The 26852-nt window shown below is 43.3% G+C and overlaps 1 protein-coding gene across 2 annotated transcripts in view; it reads right to left on the bottom strand.

Moving 5' to 3' along the window:
* The window catches only part of ENOX1 (ecto-NOX disulfide-thiol exchanger 1), a 691503-nt gene that overhangs the window by 315137 nt on the left and 349514 nt on the right, over window positions 1–26852 (bottom strand). For both annotated transcript variants that reach the window (XM_073663900.1, XM_073663901.1), the window contains one exon: window positions 23990–24048. The gene's annotated coding sequence lies outside the window, so the exon portion shown is untranslated. The remainder of the gene's footprint in view (window positions 1–23989; window positions 24049–26852) is intronic.

The following is a 26852-nucleotide window of genomic DNA, read 5'->3' as shown; positions in this document are numbered from 1 at the left end:
ACTGGATTTTTTTTAATTTTTTTTTTAACTAAAGATTGTTTAATTTCAAACTTCCATAGTCTAAACCTATGATCTGAATTAAAATAATTAAATCATTCCTCACTGACTGCCACTCAAGTGCTGCCAGCCTCTCTTTAACAAACACTATTTAACTTGATAAAATTAAAAAATTGACTGACATATACATCGCTCTATCCCCATAAAGCCCTCGTGGCTAATTGGATGCAAATTTATTGCAACGCTGAGAGAAATTTACTAAAACGGTCAAAACTTTTAGACGGTGCAGACTAAGACTAGATGATTCTTAAAAGGTAACTGTTCTTCAAGTAAAATTTAAGAATCAGCTGTCCTGTGTGTGTACATGAGGAATGACACCATTTCTGGCCATTATGTGACTTCTATCCGGCATTCTCTCCAGTTTTCCACTCTACATGCTCTTTCTTTAATTTGCAATCCACTGGTAGATGTGGGAGGAGATAAGACACAGTGATTTCTCCATAGACAGTACAGCACAGAGAGGGGAATGCCTACTTACTCTTCACACACTTTTTAGCTCGCAGACACAAGCTGCAGCAGCATGAGGGACATTATACATCAGAGCTGAGCTGTCCTGATCAGAATCAAGCTCTGATGTGAGATAAAACATTTGTTACAGAGCTCTGCCTCATGTTTTTCTGTCAGCCTCTGTCTGTTCCCTTCACTACTTCTCACTTCTTCCCTCTCCATAGAAAATAATGGGCTGTGTCACATGTCACTTGCAATCCGTCTCCCACTGCAATATGGACTTGATGGTGGAGTCCAGGAGGCAAAGGAAAGGGAAGAAGTGTTTGATAAGTGGGGGAGGAAGCGGTTTTCTCTGATAAGATACATTACAAAGTTTCTTATAAATCACATGTACTATTGATTTTTGCAAAGTTTGTTGAAAGTACAGTTCCTTTTTAAATTCACCAAATTTGTCAAAGTATCTCTTGCGGTTAATAAATCTGGTGCATTTTATTAGACTATCTAGTCTAACTTTACACCACCCATTAGTTAACTTACTTTGTGCCTTTACATTTGAGACCAATTCTAATTTTCCTCAATACAGCTCTGGCAAAAATTAAGAGACCACTGAACATTTTTCTATTGGAAAGCATGGAAAGACTGGTGGAAAGCAGCCAAGACGCATGAAAGCTGTGATTAAAAATCATTGTTAGTCCACCAAATATTGATTTCTGATCTGTTCGTGAGTTACAACATGAGTAATTTGAGGTCTGAAAGCAGTGTTTATTTTTTACTATTTTGACGCTTTATCATTTGCTGCAAATAAATACAAAATTTTTAGCTTTGAATTTCAGAGACATGTCAGTAGTTTATTGACTAAAACAACAATGTACATTTTACTCAAAAATATACCTATAAAGGGAAAAATCAGAGAAAATGAAAATTTTGCCGTGGTCTCTTAATTTTTGCCAGAGCTGTATGTCTAAAATTGTGACCATTTTCAAACATAAAAAACTGAAATAGACATGAGTGTCAATTTTTTGGCGTATTTCTATACTGGAAATGTTACAGACATTATGTGCCAAACTTCTGCCACACTTTATCATGATTTTTGGTGAATACACAATAGTAAATGTTTTCTCAGTTTTCTCAATCTCAGTGGAAATTTTGGAGCACATAATATAATCCAGTGTCCTTATACTTTTGGCAATGTAGCATGCCTGCAAGTTCAGTATGTTTGCACATGGTTTGTATTACACACCATGTACCGTTGCTGGGGTACAACCTGTATTTTAATCCAGAGCTCCGTTCAGATCTCTGACTGTTAGGGAAGTCAGAAGGCCATATAAATCAGTTATACAGCCGACTGACAGTTTTCCCTTACTGGGACAAATTGACAGACACATCCTTGGGAGTATTGTCGAACTTCTAGAATTCCATTAAGCCAGCAATATGTTTTAGGAGATTTAAGTCAGAAACCATAAGAATTATTTCGGGCTACAAATCTATAGATGCAATTTGTGAAGATGAAGATCCTGGATCTTCAATTGCTGAAAAAGGAGACTGAATTTAATCTTGACAACTTAAAGGGGTAGTCTAAAATTTTAAGTTATCTTCTATCCATGAGACAGCCCAATTGCTGGGGGTCCAACCCCCACCGCTCCCAAGAACGAGGGTTTTATAAGTCCAACTCAAATGGAGCTGTCAACAATCATGCGCACTACCACTTCAGCGTAGAACTCAGCTATCTCCAGTGGCACAATTAAGAATTAGGGTAGAGGCAGTGTGCAAGGTCACCACTCCATTTACACAAGGCTTGGTATCAATGGGGAAACCCAGCTATCGGGAAGTTATCCCCTATTCCATTGATAGATAACTTCCAATCTTGAGAATGCTCCTGTTATGACCTCTGATGTTTTTTTTATAAGATTTTTTGTATAAGATCTATAAAACCTTATTTATGAAATACCAGTTTATGCATAAGCACTTTGATATAAAGCAACATGAAATATTGAAAAGGTTTTCTTTTTTATTTCTGAAACCTAGTAATATTAAACCACGCATTTCAGGATATTTTGAGCCGAGAGAAAAAGGTAAGGACGCAAACATTTGTTCAAGAGAACAGTCCCATCCACAGTCGCAGTCAGAGGTGCGCAACCTTAGACCTAGATTTGACAGCATTCTATGTAGAGGGAGTGGACTTAATGGGTTGTCTGGGTTCAAACTTCCATGGTCAAAGACATGATCAGTATTAGAATAACAAAATCATCATTACTTACCCATTGCTCCATTCTGGTATTAGTTGACATGGTTGCAGCCAGGGCTGTGGAGTCGGACAGTCAATTTTGGTGGAGTCGGAATAAAATGGACCGACTCCGACTCCTAAAATCTATAATAAATTGGGTACAGTAGTTCAATGCAGTTTGTGGGGAATATTTTTTCATAAGAATTTGGGAAAGTTATGAAACGTCCTATAAATGTCTGTCCTATTCCTGATCTAAGGGTCTAGACTTTTAGTTGAGATGAATCTGTGCTACAGTAAATTTATCACTTAAACATGAGCCATGTATGAGGGAGTCGGAGTTGGAGTCGGTGTAATGGAAATTGAGGAGTCGGAGTCAGAGGTTTGGCTTACTGACTCCACAGCCCTGGTTGCAGCTGGGAAGTCATGTCTAAAACATATGACCGATGTAGCCAATCACTGGGCTATCAAGATAGACATCACAAAACTGCTGTAAAAAAATTACTGACATCACCGCTACAACCTTGTAGAGAGCAGCACAAAATAAGTCTGGCTCTTGATAGCGAGCATTGCAGTACACTCTTGACAATTTTTACAAGCTGTACACTTCAGCATGGAGCTTGAGAGGGCCTTAAAGGAATCATCCAGGGAAGATAGATGACATTTTTACCCCCATTATTTCCAACTATAATGAAGCGTCAGTGCATGTGCCTAACTGCAGCTTTGTTCCTTTTTTACGGGACTGCTGAGCGCTACTTTCATTTTAAGAGTTATCCTCTATTTCGTAGATCATTGATAACTTATCTTCACTAGACAACCCCTTTAATGTTGAGCTGTTTCGTTTTTTTTAGCTTCTACACTTTGCAATATTAGCTCTTTTTGTTGGGCCGTTTCAGCACTTAGAAACTTAAAGGGAATCTGTCAGTAGGATCAACCCTAGTAAGCGGTCTATATGAGCATATAGGCCATAGGAGGCTGAATAAAATGATACCTTGATATCTCCCATCAATGTCTTATTCCACATTTTTATGATATGTAAATGAGCTGTTTGGAGCTATGGGAAGGACACTGATCTAAATGAGCACTGGAGGCAGATTCTTATGCAGATCAGTGTCCGACCCATAGATCTCAAGAGCTCATTTACATAAAAGAAAAATGTAGATTTCTCTGGAATAAGACATCGAACCGCATATATAAAAGGTATCACTTGACTCAGCTTCTTGAGACCTACATGTCGATATAAACGGCTTAGAAGGGTTGACCTTACTTTTAGGAATGCTGCATTAGAAGTCACCTAAAATCTACAGCAAACCCAAAATGTAAATATATTGGTTCATGCATGTATGTGTGTGCACCCACAAACTAGGCAAAATGGTAAAATGTTTCATATCTAAATTAACACTTTACATATCACAAAAAAGAACTTGTGTAAACTAAAATGCTGGATTCACATTGGAAGTAGATGCAGAATTATAACCCTCGCTATTTGTCATCAGAGCATAATACTGCTGGCACCAGGGGCGGAACTACCGCCCGTGCAGCCGGTTCATTGAACGGGGGCCCCGAGGGAGAGGGGGCCCCTCCAGCCTCCAGCAGGGCCGCCATCAGGGCATGTCTGCCCTGACTCCAGTGTGGGGCCCAGCCGGTAGGGGCCCCCTTGGAGCCCCGTTGGGGGCCCCCTCTTGTGAGTCTCTCTCCTCATGAGGCCCCCGGCCCCATGCTAAGCGCCGGGTCCGGGACATCTCAGCGCTGCGCTGCGCTACTGCGGCAGCGCCTTCATGATTCCCCTGATTTCCGGTCATGTGACGGCGCCGTCACATGGCCGGAAGTCAGGAGAACCTGGTGTCAGCGATTTGGACGAGCGCCAGGATTCTGCAGGGATCGCATGGGGGTAAGTATAACAAGTTTTGTTTTTTTCAAAATACAATTTACTAGGAGTGGGGGGAATGGGAGGTGTGTGTGTGTGATAAGAGATGCATGGGGGGGGGGAGATGATAAAAGATGCACATGGGGTGGGGGGGATGAGAGAGGTGCACATGTGGGGGGAGGGGGATGAGAGAGGTGCACGTGGGGGGGAGGGGGATGAGAGAGGTGCACGTGGGGGGGGATGATAAAAGATGCACATGGGGTGGGGGGGGTGAGAGAGGTGCACATGTGGGGGGGGATAAGAGATCCACATGGGGGGGAGATAAGAGATGCACATGGGGGGGAGATAAGAGATGCACATGGGGGGAGATAAGAGATGCACATGGGGGAGGGGGATAAGAGATGCACATGGGGGGGAGATAAGAGATGCACATGTGGGGGAGGGGGATGAGAGATGTGCACATGGTGGGGATGAGAGATGCACATGGGGGGGATGAGAGAGGGGCACATGTGGGGGAGGGGGATGAGAGAGGGGCACATGTGGGGGAGGGGGATGAGAGAGGGGCACATGTGGGGGAGGGGGATGAGAGATGTGCACATGGGGGGGTGGTGAGAGCTGCACATGGGGGGGATGAGAGAGGGGCACATGTGGGGGAGGGGGATGAGAGATGGGCACATGTGGGGGAGGGGGATGAGAGAGGGGCACATGTGGGGGAGGGGGATGAGAGATGTGCACATGGGGGGGTGGTGAGAGCTGCTCATGGGGGGGTGAGAGCTGCACATGGGGGAATTGGGAGAAAATGAGCTGCACATGGGGGAATTGGGAGTAGGGGGATAATGAGCTGCACATAATGAATGTGGGGTGGGGGAGAGTAAATGATAAATGACGATGGGGTGGGGAGAGCACGGACATGATATAATGAATTGGGGCAGGGGGTGCATGTAAATAATGAATGCGGGGAGCAGGAAGTATAGAGTAGAGGTTCTAATTAAATTATATATTAAGTGCCTATTTACAGTTAATGGGGGCACCGTGGTGGATTACAATTTATATTTGGAATGGTAGGTTGCATAATAACTAACCATATATTGATGGTGGATGCACGTCTGTATTCAGCTGCGTAATGTAGAAGTTGGGGAATGTGCTCTAGATAACTGTGTTATTTTATGCAGAGACGAGTTCTGGCTGGAAGACGTGATGGTGGTCTGTGCTGGATGAAGGAGAAAAGCGTAGCTGAAGGACTTCACCTAGAGACGTCACCAGTGAGTCAGTGCATTACATGTACACTTACACTATATACTATGTACCGGGCTCCTGTGTATAATGTCACTGGTGATCACTGTATTACCTGTACACTATATACAGAGCTCCTGTGTATAATGTCACTGGTGATCACTGTATTACCTGTACACTGACACTATATACAGAACTCCTGTGTATAATGTCACTGGTGATCACTGTATTACCTGTACACTGACAATATATACAGAGCTCCTGTGTATAATGTCACTGGTGATCCCTGTATTACCTGTACACTATATACAGAGCTCCTGTGTATAATGTCACTGGTGATCCCTGTATTACCTGTACACTATATACAGAGCTCCTGTGTATAATGTCACTGGTGATCACTGTATTACCTGTACACTGACAATATATACAGAGCTCCTGTGTATAATGTCACTGGTGATCCCTGTATTACCTGTACACTATATACAGAGCTCCTGTGTATAATGTCACTGGTGATCCCTGTATTACCTGTACACTATATACAGAGCTCCTGTGTATAATGTCACTGGTGATCACTGTATTACCTGTACACTGACACTATATACAGAGCTCCTGTGTATAATGTCACTGGTGATCACTAGATTACCTGGACACTTACATTATACATACCATGTATAGAGCTCCCGTGTATAATGACACTTATGGTAATATTAGTAATGTGGTGGTAATATTAGTAATGTGGTGGTAATATGTGGTCTGGTCATGGTGTGGCAGTTTTTCTCCCTTCTGTGTGGTATTATTCGGTCACTATGTTGTGGTAATATGTGGTCTGGTGATGGTGTGGCGGTATTCCCTGTATGTGGTATTATTGGTCATTTAAAAAAAAAATGTATATGACACATTCCCTTAAAGAAAACTAAATAAAAATATATCTAAAAAGAGTATTGGATATTTTAAGAAAATTTTAATAGGTTAGAGTAGGGCCCGGCCAGAAGAGTCTACCTTATCGTGGTGGCGGCTTTAAAAATCTTTTGGCCAAAACAAAAGCTGTTGGCTATGTATGTGGCACCGTCACATGGCCGAACGTCAGGAGAGCCTGGTGGCAGCGACGTGGACGAGCGCCAGGATTCTGCAGGGATCGCATGGGGGTAAGTATAACAAGTTTTATTTTTCTTAAATACAATTAATTAACTAGGAGTGGGGGGGATGAGAGATGCACATGGGGGGAATGAGAGATGCACATGGGGGGGATGAGAGATGCACATGGGGGGATGAGAGATGCACATGGGGGGGATGAGAGATGCACATGGGGGGGATGAGAGATGCACATGGGGGGGGATGAGAGATGCACATGGGGGGGATGAGAGATGCACATGGGGGGGATGAGAGATGCACATGGGGGGGTGAGAGATGCACATGGGGGGGTGAGAGATGCACATGGGGGGGTGAGAGATGTACATGGGGGGGTGAGAGATGCACGGGGGGGGATGAGAGATGCACGGGGGGGATGAGAGATGCACATGGGGGGGATGAGAGATGCATCGGGGGGTGAGCTGCACATGGGGGGGATGAGAGCTGCACATGGGGGGGTTATGTTTACATAACTTTGTTGCCTTATGAAGCGCAGGGGGGGGGGGGGGGGGCAAAAATTTCTTGCACAGGGGCCCACTACAGTCTGTGTCCGCCCCTGGCTGGCACCATGGAGATTGATGATCTCCCAATGTTCATGAGGGTTTCCCATCATGTCAAAATGTATTTCAATCATTGTCTGACAGTAATAGATTGACACAGATACCATTGTTAAGGGACATATCCACTACAGAGTTCTGCAGAAGTTCTCAATATACAAAGAATGCATAAACCAGAAAAAAATCAGGTCAAGATTCAACGGGGTCATTTAGTGACCCTTATCTATCTGTGACCCCCATGCAAATGAGACATGAGATATGTAAATGAATACAGTAATATTCACAGTCACAATATTTGACATTCCAGAACAGTAAACCCATACACCAAGCAGGTTGTTTGGGGAAATGAGAATATCTCAGAAAGAATGAAAGGTTTGCCGGAGTCTTTTCAAGGTGAGACGACATTGGTTGTGCATTGTTTGCATTTGCATGTACTGTCACACACCAGTAACTTCTCGGAAAATATGAATATATTTCCAGATCTTCTATACATGCAGGCAGAGAGCGCTGCACTCACAGGAGAGGGGGATGGATGGGGCTATCACTCCAGGAAACACCATTTGTGATTTTCTAAGAAAAATTAAAGCAAATGCAGGTCTTTCTCTACAACTGAAAAGTGAAATGTCCCTTTCCCCTCAAACAAATCAAGGAGCTTTCAAACAGCATTTAAACATGATTCATATGATGTTTTGTCAAATTGGGAATTCTGTCTAATTATATCACGAAGATGTCTAAACTAATTACCGAGAGTAGGGAAGGAAAAATGGTGCTGAAAACAAGTGTGAAATTGTCATTGTTTAGCAACGTGTTTACTTGGCACAAGATTGTGGTTAGAAAATTAGATATTAAGACAAGTCATTGCCGCTACCTAACAAATTGGGCTGTATCCAGCTCAAGGTATATAACAGTAACATGCTGTAAGCTGCTCAGTACGCTCAATAGGGACACAGTGCAGGCTGATATTTTAGGCGTTGTCTCTATAATGGCAGGAGAGTGTCAGAAGAACTTGTCCTCGTATTAATCCTTCACAAGCTGTTATTACTTAGACACAACATGTTACCAAATGCTCAGTACTTCGAATTTCCATATACACAACGGCTACTAAACAAGGCCAACATCACAGATCAGATGTCCCTCTACAATCTCAGAAGAATCTTTAAAAGAAATACTTATGCAAGTGGAACACAAATGAAACACACCCTTGATGGAGAGAAGACGCAAATTCAACAAAACCTCACAAACTACATGAGATATATTCAGACACCTTCATCCAAAAAGCCAGACATACAAGAACTGCCAAAATGTAGACTTAGCCTCCTTTTATAATATGTTGATCATTATCTTGAAGGCAGAGAATACAGAAATAGCATTTCAGGAGTATAAAGACGTAAATAAGAAATGCAAAAAAGAAATCTAGCTAGTAAAGTTATCTACAGAGAAACAAATCGCCAGCAACATTAAAATAAATTCCTAAAAATTTTAGCAATACACCAATGCCAAAAAGAAAAAAAACAGATGGTATCAGCCCCTTAAAAGATGATAATAACAAGATAATTATAGAGGACAAAGAAAAGGCTGAGATATTAAACAGGCATTTTTCATCACCAACAAACAGTCTGTTCCAGGGATCTTTCAACAAGGCAAAAATCAAAGTTCACCACCTGATATAACTAGTTTAACACAAAAAGAAGTACGTCTGAGTTTGAGCAAATTAAACATTGATAAATCTCCCGGGCCAGATGGCATTCATCCACGGATATTGAGCTCAGTAATTGACAGACCGCTGTATCTCATAGTCTTAGACTCTCTTGTAACAGAGGTAGTGCCACAGGATTGGAGGATAGCAGATGTGGTACCGATATTTAAGAAAGGTGAGAAGGTGGATCCAGGTAACTACTTTACAGTAAATCTGACATCGGTAGTGTGCTAAATTTTTGAGGGCATCATAAGAGATGACCTGCAGAGTTATATCACAGAGAATAATATAATAAAAGATAATCAGCACGGATTCATGAAAAATAGGTCGTGTCTAACCAACATGTTGGGGTTCTATGAGGAGGTAAGTGCAAATCTGGATGTTGGTAATGAGGCTGAGGTGATTTATCTGGACTTTGCAAAGGCATTTGATACTGTACCACATAGCAGCCTTATACTGAAGCTATCGAAGCAAGGACTTGGGGGAACTATATGTAAACGAGTAAGGAATTGGCTAAATGATAGGAAACAAAAAGTTATATGATATGTTCTCTAAATGGGATATAGTCAGCAGCGGGGTGCCGCAGGGATCTGTGCTAGGACCGATTCTTTTTAACCTCTTTTCATTACCTTGGGGATGGGATTTTGAGTAAAGTGTCAGTCTTTGCTGACGACACCAAACTATGAAGGATATTAAAATCTGATCTTGACAGTACGATATTACAAAACAATCTGGATAAGATGACTGAATGGGCAAACACTTGGCAGATAAGGTTTCATGTAGATAAATGTAGAGTAATGCACCTAGGATGGAGTAATCCTATTGCTGCATATACATTAAATGTGAGCATAATCAGGACTACAGAACAGGAGAAGGACTTGGGCATTCTGGTTACAAGTAAGCTGAGAAGCAGTACTCAATGTAAAGCAGCAGAGGCAAAAGCAAACAAGATTTTAGGATGTATAAAAAGAGAAATAAAATCCTACAATCCCAAAGTATTGTTACTCCTTTGTAAATCACTGGTGAGGCGACATCTAGAATATGGGATCCAGTTTTGGGCTCCACATTTTAAGAAGTTAAAGAGTCAGTTCAAAGGTGGGCAACTAGATTAAGGGATGGATGCCTCTCATATGATGAGAGGCTGAAAAAGTTGAGCTTGTTTGGCTTAGAGAAACAACTCCTCAAAGGTGATCTCATTTGTAAGTATAAATATATGTGTGGTCAGTACAAAGGACCAGCACATGACTTATTCCTTATAAAGACCATAATAAGGACCTGGGGGCACTTATTACGAGTGGAAGAAAGGTGATTCCGGCACGTAAATAGGAAAGGATTCTTTACAGTCAGAGCAGTCGGACTGTGGAATGCCGACCACAAGAGGTAGTGATGGCAGATACTATAACAGCTTTCAAAAAAAGGCTGGATGATTTCCTCAATACACAACATTGTGAGTTACAGTTAAATTAGACAAAATGTACAATTGGGGGAGGAAGGTTGAACTTGATAAACCTACGTTACTATGTTACTATAAAGAAAGGCAATCGACTGAATCTTAAAAACAAAAATAATGGGGCAGATTTCATAGTTCTGCCTAATTTATACACAGTGTAAACTTAGACAAACAAGAAACTGTACCAAATATGCCCACGAAGAATGATGAATTTGGTGCAGCCGTAGACACTTTAGTGTAACTACACCTCCTCTTGGTTGACTTACATTTAGACAAACATTTTGCACCCAAATTTTGGTAGCCACAGCCCATTTAATGAGTGCCGTGGAGCACCAGGTCACATCCCCTGCTGGTGTGCTATTGTCCCTGTGCACCTTTTAGGTTACGGATCCACAGAGAGGTTCAACGTGACGTGGCAGTGGGCTTCATACAGTGTGGTCAGAATGGTAAACTAAGAACCTCATGTTATGTTTTGCAAAATTTTACCTAGCGGCATTAGATCAATGTATGATTTTTAGATGTGTGGTCCATGTCTTTTTTTTACAGTTATGGCAATAAATTTGTCATCACTAATTATTGGCCATTTATGAATAGTAGCTGAAGTCTGAGTAATAGTGTGTAAAAATATAGAAGCTGAGATCAGTACCTTAGATTATTAACTTGACAGCCCTTATTTTCCCCCGAAATCGAAAAGATTTGTACTATCCTGGTCCGACGTCCAATTTGGTAGCTGGACCAGGCAGTGCCAATTTCTAAAGGCCAAAAATTAGATGTGGGCAACCTGGGTAAATCTTGCGATTACGAGATCATAACATGACGTTATGTCCAATAGTGGACACCCCCTTTAAGGTTTAGTGACCCTTTAACATACATTATAGCTCATTTGTTATTTTTGCAGTTGTCAAACATCAAAGACAACCGTCTTATCTATCCCTCTGAATATCAAAGCTTAGAATTTATTTTCAGCATTAGAATTACGAGTCACATTACCGGCTGTAATGGAGACTACAGTGAAAGAACTGATATTTCCTAACAGTGACTATCTACCTACCTTGGTGACATTTTATTGGATTACTTTCTAAACACACTCTATCAAGAGTATAATTATTGTCTTACCTTTCATAGAAAAGAAAGTGTCTACTACAGCCTCACATTCAGATTAGGAAATGGGAATGCTTTCAGATATTGCTTTAGCATACATGTCAAGAAATCCATCAACAGTATTAAAATGATGGCCTATCAGAATGATGGCCCTCAAAGCCGAAATCATTATTCTTCTAACTTTGACAGCAAACCAAAATTGGAAGTGCAAATACAGTGATTTAAGACCTGAGGCAGAAGTGAGCATTTCATTTTATCTGTATTACATAGCAGAAGCCTGTAGTAAAACTGGGACTTCATCCTGATAAAAGTGGTGCAATGGCCTCACACTGAATGTCAGGTGCAAGCTAAGAAATGACATTATTAAGCCAAGGACTGTTGTTAATGTGACACAGGTTAATGTAAAAGAGCAAATTCAGCCATCACTTATTGATGATAATTATATATCAGCCTCAATATAGAACCACTGGCAGGCTAGGGGAATAACATTGATTATTATGTTACAATGGTATCTGTCAGGGATGGGATATTTTAGGTGGGAAGTGAATAGTCAGTTTTTCAAGTTAATATGATGAAAGTAGAAAAATTGGGCAAGTGCAAGGATCTGAATGACCTTGACAAGGGCCCAATTGTGATTGCTAAGCGGAGAATCAATGGGGTGTTCCCGGTATGCAGTGGTTAATACCTACCAAAAAGTAGTACAAAGAAGGAAAACTAGTGGCTGGTGACATGCATGCCTAGGGTTCATTAATGCACTAGAGGAACAGAGGCTAGCTTGACTGGTCTGGAGCACAAATTGCTGAAAAAGTTACTGCTGGTTATAATAAAAAGGTGTTGTGAGCACACTGTACATCACAGCTAACCGTGGGCCAGAGAGTGCTCATACTGAGCTCTATCCACCGCCGATAGTGCCTGCAATGGGGGCAAAAGCATTAGAACTGGACCATGGATCAGTGGAAGAAGGTGGCTTGATCTGATGAATCAAGATCTCGTTAACATGTGTCTGCACACTCACCTAGGAAGAAACTGCACTAGGATTCACAATCGGAAGCATTTATGCTGGTGCCAGACAGAGGGATGCTCTGGAAAATCTGTTTGGAAAGCTTGGGTCCTGGGCATTCATGTCGATTACATATACCACCACCTACCTAAACACTGCTGTAGACCAGGGATGGGGAACCTTTTTTCTGCCGAGGACCATTTGGATATTTATATCATCCTTCGGGGGCCGTACAAAATTATCAACTTGAAAACTACGCTGCTATATTTGGTCAAACATTTAATTAACTCACTCCTAATGTGATGGCTGAAACTGCTTCTCTTTGGTGTGGCTGTGATGTTAGGTGGTATGGATGATGTTGCTACTCGTAACCGCTTTTCCAAATTTGCATTGGTCTGAAGCACAGGTGATGCTTTTCATTTGTAAAGAACTCGCAAGTTGTACTGAACACAGATGTAATATTACACTGCAGGACTCCTCACAGTGGGAAATTTATCACTGCTTATGTACCATAGTACTCAAGCAGTGGCAGAATACATCACATAGGAGACAACGAGACTGCTGTATATACACATCACATAGGAGACACCGAGGCTGGAGTATACACATCACAAGAGACATGGGGTATGCAGTATATACATCACAGGAAACGCTGGGGCTCATGTTGCTGTCTTCTTCTCTGGGACGGGAGTGCATCGCGCGCTCTCTGCTCACAAAGTACATCCTGCCACTGGCTAGTGTCAGTATCTAATCTTTCAGTGCACGAACCGCAGAGTTCAGTAGTGAACGTTGTGTGTGCCTGTTCGCAGAGCAAAAAGAAATTAAAGGTACACTGCGGTCCCTGGAAATCTGCCCGGGTGGCGGGGGAGATCATTGTAGGATGCAAATAACCTAAAATTCCCAACCCCTGCTATTCACCATGAAAACCCCTTCTCAGTGACAAAGCTCTATAATTGTTGTGGCCTCTTTCAGCAGGATAATTTGCCCTACTACACACATAAACTTTAAACTTGGGTTTTGCTGTTCTTTCCCTCTACAGAGGATGGCTGGCGCAATGCAAAGAAAAAGCAGGGACTTGGCAAAATGCCATCACTTCACAAAATGGGTATATAAAATTTGAAGCATTGGAAACACATTGCTAACTATGGCCCCAATTAATCTACCATATTTTTTGGACTATAAGACGCACTTTTTTCCTCCAAAATTTTGGAGGAAAGTGGGGGGTGCGTCTTATAGTCAAAATGTGTATAGTCCGAATGGTGTTGCTGTGTCTGTGGATGGGGAAGGGGCAGCGGTGGAGGAGTGGGGCACAGGAAGCAGGAGCGACCTGCTGCAGCCAACACTGTACTCACTGCTAAAGAAAATGTATACTCACTGCTCCCCAAGCCCGTGGGCGTGTGGAGCACTGAATATTCATTCTCCTTAATAGCGCGCAGTGTAAGCAGTAGCCACCGGCTTCCTTCTGCGGCTCGGCTATCACGTGCGCCCGTTATTAAAGAGAATGAATATTCACTACTCTCCACTCCCATGGGTGTGGGGAGTAGTGAATATTCATGCTCTTTAATAGCAGGCACAAGTGATTGCCCAGCCGCTGCAGGAACCGTGTCTGCGGCTGACAAAGTGCGCGCAATTAAGGAGAACGAATAGTCACTACTCCCCACGCCTATACTCCGGCATTGACTACTCTGGCAGCTCAGCTCAGCGTGTGAGGGTGCATGGCAGTGATGTCATGCGCTGGTCACACGGTGAGATCAGCTGCTGGCAGCAGAACAGGACGCAGCGCTGGAGCAGAGGGGAGGTGAGTAGAACAGTTCATTTTTTGTGTGCAGAGTGATGGAGATGGGGGTGCCATGCATACCAGGATGGGGGTGCCATGCATACCAGGATGGGGGTGCCATGCATACCAGGATGGGAGTGCCATTCATACCAGGGATGAGGGTGGCATAGATACCAGGATGGGGGTGCCATGCATACCAGGATGGGGATGAGGGGTGCCACGTATGCCAGGATGTAAATGAGGGGTGCCACAATTACCAGCATGGGGATGAGGGGTGCCATGATACCAGCATGGGGATGAGGGGTGCCATGCATACCAGGATGGGGATGAGGGGTGCCATGCATACCAGGATGGGGATGGGGTGCCATGTATACCAGAATGGGGGACCATGTATACCAGAATGGGGGACCATGTATACCAGGATGGGGATGGGGGCTACGTATAACAGGAAGGGGGATACTAGTACAGAATTGGGGGACATTACCCCTATAACCTTGTCAGCAGCAGACCCCCTCCCCCATAACAGTGCATCATGACCACATTTTTTGCTTCAATTTTTTTCTATTCGCCTCCTCTAAAACTTAGGCGCGTCTTACAGTCCGGTGCATCTTATAGTCTGAAAAATACAGTAAGTGTTTACACCAGAAAACTGGTACAAAACAATTTCACACCTGTGAAGTGAAAACCATTTCCGGTGACTACCTCTTGAAGCTCATCAAGAGAATGCCAAGAGTGTGCAAAGCAGTCATCAAAGCAAAAGGTGGCTACTTTGAAGAACCTAGAATATAAGACATATTTTCAGTTGTTTCACACTTTTTTGTTAAGTATATAATTCCACATGTGTTAATTCATAGTTTTGATGCCTTCAGTGTGAATGTACAATTTTCATAGTCATGAAAATACAGAAAAATCTTTAAATGAGGTGTGTCCAAACTTTTGGTCTGTACTGTATAGCACCATTTAGTCTACAAGTGAGTAAAATAAATAATAAATAACATCGGACACGAGGAACATTATTTTAGATCCAAGGTTTAGATGCTGTCTCAGTGAAGTTTTCCCACCATAAAAAAGTTGAGAACGAAGTCTAAAAAGCCTATAATTTGTTGACTGCAAATTAATCAGAATTAAATTAGAAGGAAGTGTTCCCAAGTTAAAAATAACAAATTGTATAATGAGAAATTAAATTAAAAGCTCGAAAAATGACTAATGTAATAAATTATTACTAATCTGTCAACATAGATCAGTTATCACTTCCCACGGCCATTGAGCGCATCACTTCTGTCTGTAATATTCAATTAGCACACTTATACTGGGACGCGGCAGTGATAAAGTAACATTTTTGTTTTCTTTTTCTGCTATTGGCTGTGTCCGTCATGTACCAAACCTGTAAGACACGAAGCTGACTTGCTGCTCACTAGAACACATCAATAACAATTCAGCCCTACTGCGCAAGAAAAACAAGATACCGATCGCAAAGAGCCCCATAGTCCAAACTCTCCAATTACAGCACGATTGGCCGAGCATCTGATGTGTATGGGGGTCCTACCGACTCTCCCCTGACAGATGATGATGGGCAGAGAAGAATCACGCAATCTGAATTAACTCCTTCACCCCCCAAATTTTGCAATTTTCAAATTTTTTATTTTTATATCCGTGAACCAAATAGTTATACCACACAAAATGGCTAATACAGAAAATTTACCACATGTCTACTTTACATCTGAATCATTTATGAAATAGAATTTATTTATTTTGTTTAAATATTTGTTAAGATGTTAGAAGGGTTAAAAATTTATCAGCAATTTATTTTTTTTAGAGACCACATCCCATTTAAAGCGACTTTGAGGTGCCTACGTGACAGAAAATACCCAAAGATGACACCATTTTTAAAAACTACACCCTTCAAAGTGCCCAAAACCACATTCAAGAAGTTTATTAACCCTTTAGGGGTACAACAGTACAAACTGTTGTGCAGTGGAAAACTACTGTTTGGGTGAGCGGAAGGGCTAGGAAAGGAAGGAGCACAATTAAACCTTTGGAGCGTAAAATTGGCTGAAACAGATAGCGGATGGCATGTCACGTTTGCAGAGCCCCTAATGTGCTTAAACAGTGGAAACCCCCCAAAAGTGACCCCATTTTGGAAACTGCACCCCTCAAGGAACTTATCTAAAGGTTTGGTCAGCACCTTGAATTTTATAATATTGAGGGTTTTTTTTAAAAAAAAAAAACATTTTCCAGCAAACATTTTTGATTTAGCCCCACATTTTTAATTTTCACAAGGGTAACAAGAGAAAATGCCCCCAAAATCTGTTGTGCTACTTCTCCTGAGTATGCGATACCCCACATGTGGTGGAAAGCTACTGTTTGGGAGAATGGCAGGGCTCGGAAGGGAAGGAGTGCCAAGTAAATTCTGGAGTGCACATTTGAAGACCCCCTGACATGCCAAAACAGCAGAAAGCCCCACAAGTGACCCCATTTTGGAAACTACACCTCTTGAGGAATTCATCTAAGGGTGCAGTGAGCAGGCGATTCACAGAGTTGTATAACATTGGGCTCAGACAATGGAAAATTGTCTTATTTTTTCACTAAAATTATGCTTTAGCCCAAGTTTTTAATTTTCAAAAAGGGATGATAGGAGAAAATGAACAGTACAATTTGCTACGTAATTCCTCCTGAGTACGTGGATGCACCATATGTGGTCGAAAACTACTTTTGAGGCAGAGTGCAAAGTTCAGATGGGAAGGAGCACCATATTGGAATTCAGATATTGTGAGAATGGTTTGAGGGTGCCATGTCACATTGGCGGAGCCCCTGAGGGCAGAAACCCCCCATAAGTGACCTCAATTTACAAGCTACACCTCTCAATTAATTCATTTAAGATTGCAGTGAGCACGTTGACACCACAGAATTTTATATCATTGAGTGGTGAAGAAAGAATAATCACATTATTACCACTAAAATGTTGTTTGAGCCCCAAGTTTTTAATTTTTATAAGGGCTAATAGGAATAAATGGACCTGACAGTTTCTTGTGCAATTTCTACTGATTGCGTCAATACCCTACATGTAATTGGGAACTACTTTTTAGGAACAGTGTAAAGCTCAGAAGGAAAGGCAAGACATATTGTAATGCTGATTTTGCGGTTATGGTTTGCGGGTGCCATGACCCACTGGGAAAGCCCCTGAGGTGTCAGAACAGCAGAATCCCTTTTACAAACTACACCTTTTAAGGGTGATCACATTGATACAAAATTTTATACCACTGGGCAGTAAATAAAACATAATTACATATATAACCACAAAATTTTGCTTTCACCCCAGATTTTATATTTTCACACGAGGAAACGGGTAAAAATAGCACCAAAATGTATTACACAATTTCTGCTGAATGTGGCAATACTCCATATGTGGCTGTACAGTACTGCTTGGCCACATGACTCGGGAGAGAAGGAACACTATTTGACTCGTGGAGAACAAATTATCATAGAATAGTTTGCGGATTCCATATACAAAGCCCCTAAGTGCCAGACAAGCAGAATCCCCCCTCAAGTGACCCCACTGTGGAAATTACACCCCTCTAAGAATTTATCTTCAGGTGTAGTGATGATTTTTACTCCAGCTCATGCTTCTGGAGATCCCGTAAATTAAGCAGGCTCTCATCACTGTAGAAATGCCAAACATGTGAACGCTAACTGCGGTTTAGGCACACTGTGGGGCTCAGAAGGGAGAGGGGCATTTGTATTTGGAAGCACAGAATTCGCTGGATTTCTTTTGAGGGGCGAGGAGCCATAGCGTTTTTTCCAGAGCGTTTGTGCTACCAGTAACGTGGAAGTCCCCTATATTTCCGTTAACAGGTGACGGACGAGAGTGGGGACTTGTTTTTTTTTGTGGATTGATTTAAAGCTTTTATTGGGAATATTCTGCATAACATTTTGGTCACATTTATCTGGTGATCTACATTGTGCACTTACATCGGTGTTTCCATCTCAATCTCCGAATGCCGCGATTCAACTGAAACCACCAAGGGATCCATTCACTATAATGAGGCAGCAGAGTTACTCTGGACTCCGTCTGGTCTCGGTTCAATATTTTCAAAGATGCACAAAACTGTGGCTGACCACGCTTTTATACATGCATAAAAAGATGGGCATGGCTGGATCATAGGCCAGATGGCATCCACAGTGCCTCCATCTGCCTCATTATAGGGAATATTTAATGGGGGGACCGCCTGAATCACGTATTTCAAAGATTTACACGTAAAGTCCAGTGTAAAAGCGCAGTGCAGGATAAATGTCTGGCTTTTAAAGGGACGCTTTTTAAGGGGCTAAAATGAAATATGCCAGAAATAAGCCAGAAGTGACCAGAAGGTACGGATAACTGTCTACTATTTGTACTTACACTCTCTTTCTCATTCTCCCTTACACTTTCATTATGCTTACATATGCCCTTACTGTTTTTGCCCCACTAATCCTCACTCTCCTTCGCTATCCCCAAACCCCAGCACCCTCTAACCAAATCATCATCTCTCCTTCCCTCCTACCTCCCCACCTAACCTCATCTACAGACCTGCTCCTCAACCTCAGATCGATCCTCCCAAAACATAAAACTAGCCGGACACTCTCCTTCTCCCACCTGCTCTCCCTCTCTCTGCTTCTCCTCACTGCTGGAGACATATGTCCCAATCCTGGACCCCCACAGCTTGCACCCTCCACCAATTCCCCCACCTATCGCATCAAACCAACTGCAAACTACCACAACCTCTCTTATGCAAAACCGGTCCCCCTGACTCCCACCCCGCTGCTCCCTCTCTCTGGAGCACTGTGGAATGCCCGCTCTGTCTGCAACAAGCTCCATTTTGTCCACGACCTCTGTACCTCTCGTCATCTCTCCTTCCTGGGCATCACAGAGACATGGCTAACACCCTCTAACACTGCCTCCTCTGCTGCGCTGTGTTAAGGTGGCCTCCACTTCACCCACACTCCTCGCCCTGGAAACAGACATGGTGGAGGAGTGGGTCTTCTCATCTCTAACAACTGCACCTTTAGCCCTACTCCTCCTCTTCCCTCCTTTATTCTCCCGTCTTTTGAAGTCCACTCTGTCCGCATTTACTCTCCCTCCAACCTCCAAGTGGATGTGATATACCGACCTCCGGGCCCGATCACTGCCTTTATTGACCAATTCTCCACCTGGCTTCTTTACTTTCTCTCTGCTGACATTCCCACAATCATCATGGGCGATCTCAACATCCCCACTGACACTCGCCAGTCACCAGCATCCAAACTCCTGTCACTTACTCCATCCTTTGGACTTACTCAGTGGTCCTCCTCAGCCACCCACACAGACCTTATCTTCACCCGACTCTGCTCCCTATCTAACCTCACTACCTCCCCCCTACCCCTATCTGACCACCATCTACTCACATTCTCATCCCTGTCCTCCCCACCTGTCACCCATGTCAGGCAACTAGCACACCCCCGCAGAAACCTTGCACATCCAGACACTCACACACTCTCTGACTCTGTTCTACCACTGACATCCATATCCTCACTCCATGATACAGACAGCGCAACCGCTTTCTACAATGCCACTCTCGCATCAGCTATTGACTGGGTCGCCCCTCTTGTGCATGGCAGAGCGCGACGAGTCAACAGGCAACCCTGGCACAACAACATCACCAAGCAGCTTCGACAAGCATCCAGGGTTGCAGAGCGGCGTTGGAAGAAAACAGATACGCAAGATGACTTCACTGCATTCAAACAAGCAACATTTGCATTCAAATCCGCACTCACCTCTGCTAAACAGGCCTACTTCACAACCCTCATATCCTCCCTATCCTACAACCCCAAACAGCTATTCAACACTTTTAACTCTCTCCTCCGCCCTCCACTGCCCCCTCCGACATCTCTGCTGAGGAGTTTGCCACACACTTCAAAAACAAGATTGACCAAACACGGCAAGTCTTTACTGTCCGACCACCACAACCCCTTTGTTTTCCACAGCATTTCCCTACCCTCATAACCTCCCTTCCCAACATCACGGAAAAAGACCTTACTCGTCTCCTCTCCAAATCACACCTCACCACATGTGCACTCGACCCCATCCCATCCCACCTCCTCCCCAACCTCACCCCCACACTCATCCCATCCGTAACCCATCTCTTCAACCTATCACTATCTTCTGGTACTTTCCCCGCTGCCTTCAAACATGCCACAATCACGCCCATCCTCAAAAAGCCATCCCTCGACCCAACCGCCTTGTCCAGCTATCGCCCCATATCACTGCTCCCATTTGCCTCCAAACTCCTCGAGCAACACGTTCACGCTGAACTTTCCTCCCACTTTTCATCTAACTCTCTCTTCGACAACCGACAATCTGGCTTCCGCCCCCACCATTCCACCGAAACTGCCCTTACCAAAATCACCAATGACTTACTTACAGCCAAAGCTAACAGACAATCCTCTGTACTCCTTCTTCTTGACCTGTCCTCTGCTTTCGATACAGTTGACCACTGCCTCCTTCTACAGATCCTCTCTTCCTTTGGCGTCAAAGACCTTGCCCTATCCTGGACCTCCTCATACCTTTCTAACCACACATTTAGCGTCTCCCACTCCCACACTATCTCTGTTGAGGTCCCTCAAGGCTCTGTCCTAGGACCCCTACTCTTCTCAATCTACACCCTTGGCCTGGGACAGCTCATAAAATCCCATGGCTTCCAGTACCATCTGTACGCTGATGACACCCAGATCTACCTCTCTGGCCCAGATGTCAACTCTCTGCTGTCCAGAATCCCAGCATGTCTAGCAGCCATATCCTCCTTCTCCTCCCGCTACCTCAAGCTCAATGTGGACAAAACTGAACTCATTATCTTTCCCCCATCGCACATATCTTTCCCACCTGATGTCTCTATCACAATAAATGACATTACTCTTTCCCCTGCACCGACAATCCGCTGCCTCGGAGTAACCCTTGACTCTGACCTGTCCTTCAAACCCCACATCCAAGCTCTCGCCACCTCCTGTCGCCTCCAGCTCAAAAATATTTCCAGAACTTTCCTCAACCCTCAATCTACTAAACTGCTTGTGCATGCCCTCATCATCTCCCGCCTCGACTATTGCAACATTCTCCTTTGTGGCCTACCTGCTAACACTCTCACACCCCTCCAGTCCATCCTCAACTCTGCTGCAAGACTCGTTCATCTCTCACCTCGCTAGATCTCTGCTACACCCCCTTTGCAAATCCCTTCATTGGCTCCCATTCCCCCAGCGTATCCAGTTCAAACTACTAACACTGACCTACAAATCCATCCACAACCTCTCTCCTCCGTACATCTCTGAACTAATCTCCCGATATATTTCTTCACGTAACCTCCGTTCCTCCCAAGACCTCCTTCTCTTCTCCACACTTATTCGTTCCTCACGCAATCGCCTCCAAGATTTCTCCCGAATATCCCCCGTCCTATGGAATTCTGTGCCTCTACACAGCCGATTATCCACCACACCTGGATCCTTCAGACGGAACCTGAAAACCCATCTCTTCAAACAAGCTTACAGCCTGCCATGACCTTGCTTGCTGCCACCTCAACCAACAACACCGGAACTTCTGCAATCCCTCAAGCAACTGTCTCTGCCCCTTTTCTGTAGAATGTAAGCCCGCAAGGGCAGGGTCCTCTTCCCTCCGTACCGTTCCTTCAATGTTAGTTTGTTTACTGTAAGTGATATCAGTATTTGGTATGTAACCCCTTCTCATGTACAGCGCCATGGAATCAATGGCGCTATATAAATTATTATTAATAATAATAATAATAATAATAAAATGTGAGCCGAGCCTTATAGTTTTTTAATGATTGGCCACTGTCGCACTAAAAAACACTTTTTTTTTTGCAACAAAAAGTTTTTGCATCGCCATATTGTGAGAGCTAGTATTTTTCCATATTTCAGCTGAGTCATGTAAGGACTTGTTTTTTGCGGGACAAGTTGACATTTTTATTGGTACCATTTTTGGGCACATAATTTTTTATCGCTTTCTATTCCGATTTTTAGGAGACAGAATAAACAAAAACTAGCAACTCTGAGAACGTTTTTTTTTTGTTTGTTTGTTTTTCATGCGGTTCATCGTGTGGTAAAATTGATAAGGCAGCTTTAGTCTTCGGGTTAGTAAAACAGTGTTACCACATTTATATCTTGTTTTATGTTTTGGCGCTTTTACACAATAAAAACTATTTCATAAAAACACAATTATTTTTGCATTGCTGTATTCTGAGAGCTATAACTGTTTTATTTCTACACTGATGGACCTTTATGGTGGCTTGTTTTTTTTGCATGACAAGATGACGTTTTCAGCGATACTATTTTTATTTCCAATTAGCTTTTTGATTGCATTTTATTCCACGTTTTTTCGTCAGCATGATGAAAAAGCATATTTTTTGTGACTTTTTTTTTTTTAATTTTTTTTTTTACGGTGTTCATTGAAGGGGTTAATTAGTGTGATAATAGTTAGGGTCGTTCCAGATGCGGTGATACCAAATATGTGTACTTTTTTTTTTGCTTACCTTTGTTTTTACATAAATATACCTATTTATTGGTATAATACATATATTTTTTCATTATTTATTTTGTGATTTTTTTTTTTTTTTTCATATTTTTTACAATTTTTTTTTTACTTTGTTACTTAGTCACTCTATTGGACTTTAAAGGGAACCTGTCACGTTCTAGTAGCTATGTACACTGCCCCCATAGCGTTGTTAGTGATGCAATGTGCATTACTAACAAGCTGTTTTTATGAAGATCGGTGGTAGTATAATGATTTTATAACGTTTTCTACACTTTGTCTTACCTGCTCGTATTCAGTCATAGGGGTGTGATTCTCAGATTCAGTCATGGGCGGTCGCCGCGTTCAGTTAGTGCTGGCGCCGCCCATGACATTTTAATACTGCTCCCTGCAAGCGCTAGGTTTGAGGGGCGCATGCGCATTTGCACACGTCGGGTGGCTTGTCCGGCGCATGCGGGCTGAGGCTGTTTGATTACCAACTTCAGTACACACGCTGTGACCTGTGGCTGGCGCGTGCGCAGTCATGTATATTGCGGTCACCGCTGCAGTGTCACTGTGCATGCGGTAACCGCAAGATACATTGACTGCGCACGCGCCAGGACCCACAGGTCACAGCACATGCGCATTGAAGCTGGTAATTTTTCTCCCTGCAGGTGCATTGCCAATTTGCCTGAAACTGATATTTAAAATTGTTTTGTTTTTTTTTGCTACCAGGTTCCCTTTAAGGAATCTAAATAAACATTGTAGATACAATATTGAGGAAACGTAGCACTGCTCTGCACATAATGCTATAGGCAGAATAGGCTTATACGTCCTGCCTCTGCTGACAATAAAACAAGTAACACAGATATTAGGCATATTAAAGAAACAAAAACATAGAAAACGACACATAATGCAGTTTATCACTTGCCTCAGCAAACGCTTAGAAGTTAAATTCTTTTCTTCAATGTTGCAATGAAGTCAAGGAAGCTGAAAAAAAGAACAATGCCAATGTTATTTCCATAAATTAAGAAATGGCTTTAGTGCGAGTTATACGTTTTAAAGGATTAAAGGACTGAAAGAAAGAAAAGCATAAAATAGCACATAATTAATAATACAATCTAACAAAAGTCTTTATATATTCAAAAAAACAGAAAAAAAATAAGCTTCTTATATCTTTGGTATTCCAATAAATATAGGAGCATGTGTATCGCTTGTTTAGAAACAATACATTGGTTACACAATGGCTAGATCACAAAATGACTGCATATGATTGAGCGTCCAACTCTGAACAAAGCCCCAGGCCTCGTCAGTACAATGTATGTACAGATAAAGACAACCTTCAATTCTCAATAGAATACGGCTACGTTCACACAACTAATTACGGTGCGAGTGCTGTCCGTGAAAACACTGACAGCACTTCAGCCACTGTTATTCAATAGGGCTGTTCAGATGACCATAGTATTCATTAGCATCTTCCATATTTCGGATGAGACTCGCCCTTTCAAGTCTATGGGGGTGGAGATAATCGATCCCAGATGTATCATCCATATAGCATCCAATTTTTACAAATATATTGCCATTTTTTACATAGGAAACTGTACTTCATCTTGTAAATTGCAATAACTGCAGATGTTTAAAACAAAATGCCATACAGATGAAAAAATGGTCTATTTTTTTATGAAAATCAGAAGATTTTTATATGCATGTGTGAACTTGGCCTGGAAGGTGTTTTCTGGTATGTAAAAGTAGAAAAAATCAAGTGAAAAGTTTGCTACATGTTATGTTTGCTACATTTATTTTGTCATATAACCCGCAAAAGGAAAGGTAAAATAATACCCAGTTTATGAAAACCTAACAGACCAGTATATATCTGATTCTGCTGCATTTATCCTCACCATAAAACAATCAAGGATGTGCAAGATGTAATACACGTGAAAAATCAGTCTACATTTTCTTGAAAGATAGAGGTCAATTTTTTTTTTCATTATCTTTGTAGTAATAAAATAATTTATTCAGTTGTAGCAAAAAGAGAAGGCTCTGTAAAATATATTAATAAATTGTGATGCAAAGGAGACCACTACGGGCAACAGCATCTGTGTTGTATGCCAATGCATGACACAAACAGATCCTTTCCTGTGCACTAGGAGTGCTGTGCAGTAGGGGCAGCTGCCAGCCTCTCTCCTATGCTGGAGCTGTACCCGCTGTTACAGTGCTGCTCGCCATTATTGGCACCCCTTCACTTTTTTCATAGACTGTACAATATCTTCAGAAATAAAATGGAAATGGATCAAAGTTACATCCTCAGGATTTTATTCATTAGTGGTTTAAAGCAGAGGTCCCCAACCGCCGGTCCGCGGACCAGGACCGGGCCGTTGGGGTTTTTCAGCCGGTCCGCGGGGAGAGGGGGCCCCTCCAGCCTCCAGCAGGGCCGCCATCAGGGCATGACTGCCCTGACTCCAGTATGGGGCCCGGCCGGTAGGAGCCCCCTCGGAGCCCCCCTCTTGTGCGTCTCTCTCCTCATGGGGCCCCCGGCCACATGCTAAGCGCCGGGTCCGGGACATCTTAGCGCTGCGCTGCTGCGGCAGCACCTTCATGATTCCCCTGACTTCCGGTCATGTGACGGCGCCGTCACATGGCCGGAAGTCAGGAGAACCTGGTGTCAGCGATTTGGACGAGCGCCAGGATTCTGCAGGGATCGCATGGGGGTAAGTATAACAAGTTTTATTTTTTTTTAAATACAATTAACTAGGAGTGGGGGGAATGGGAGATGCACATGGGGGGAGGGGAGAGATGAGAGATGCACATGGGGGAGGGGAGAGATGAGAGATCCACATGGGGGGGAGGGGAGAGATGAGAGATGCACATGGGGGAGGGGAGAGATGAGAGATCCACATGGGGGTGAGGGGAGAGATGAGAGATGCACATGGGGGAGGGGAGAGATGAGAGATCCACATGGGGGGAGGGGAGAGATGAGAGATGCACATGGGAGGGAGGGGAGAGATGAGAGATGCACGGGGGGGTGAGAGATGCACGGGGGGATGAGAGATGCACGGGGGGTGGATGAGAGATGCACGGGGGGTGGATGAGAGATGCACGGGGGGTGGATGAGAGATGCACGGGGGGGTGAGAGATGCACGGGGGGATGAGAGATGCACGGAGGGGATGAGAGATGCACGGAGGGGATGAGAGATGCACGGGGGGTGGATGAGAGATGCACGGAGGGGGATGAGAGATGCACGGAGGGGGATGAGAGATGCACGGAGGGGGATGAGAGATGCACGGAGGGGGATGAGAGATGCACGGAGGGGGATGAGAGATGCACGGGGGTGAGCTGCACATGGGGGGGTGAGAGATGCACATGGGGGGGTTATGTTTACATAACTTTGTTGCCTTATGAAGGGCGCGGGGGACACCCAAAAATTTCTTGCACAGGGGCCCACTATAGTCTGTGTCCGCCCCTGGGATGAAGTAAATGCAGCTGAACAGCAGCTGTCAGGACAGCTGCCCTGTCCTGCTGCAGGGCGTGATGGGGCCTCAGTGATGCGGCTCCTGGCACAGCACATTATAAACAGAATAAACAGCATGTGAAGCAATAAAGGCTCCCCTAATTAATACTTGGTTGCACACCCTTTGGTATCGATGACACCCTACAAACGTTTCCTGCAGTCATCTATAAGCTTCTTGCGCTACTCAGCTGGAATTTTCTCCCACTCTTCCTTTGTAGTTTAGTTTGTTCAAGCTCTTGAATGTTTGCAGGGTTCTTTTTCCCAATGGCAGATTTCAGCTCACCT

Source organism: Phyllobates terribilis, unplaced genomic scaffold (assembly GCF_046119375.1).
Source record: "Phyllobates terribilis strain yellow unplaced genomic scaffold, ASM4611937v1 Scaffold_2__4_contigs__length_985480577, whole genome shotgun sequence".
Taxonomy (NCBI): Eukaryota; Metazoa; Chordata; class Amphibia; order Anura; family Dendrobatidae; genus Phyllobates; species Phyllobates terribilis.
Note: the sequence above shows the minus strand (reverse complement) of the source record. Positions and strands in the feature narration are given on the sequence as shown.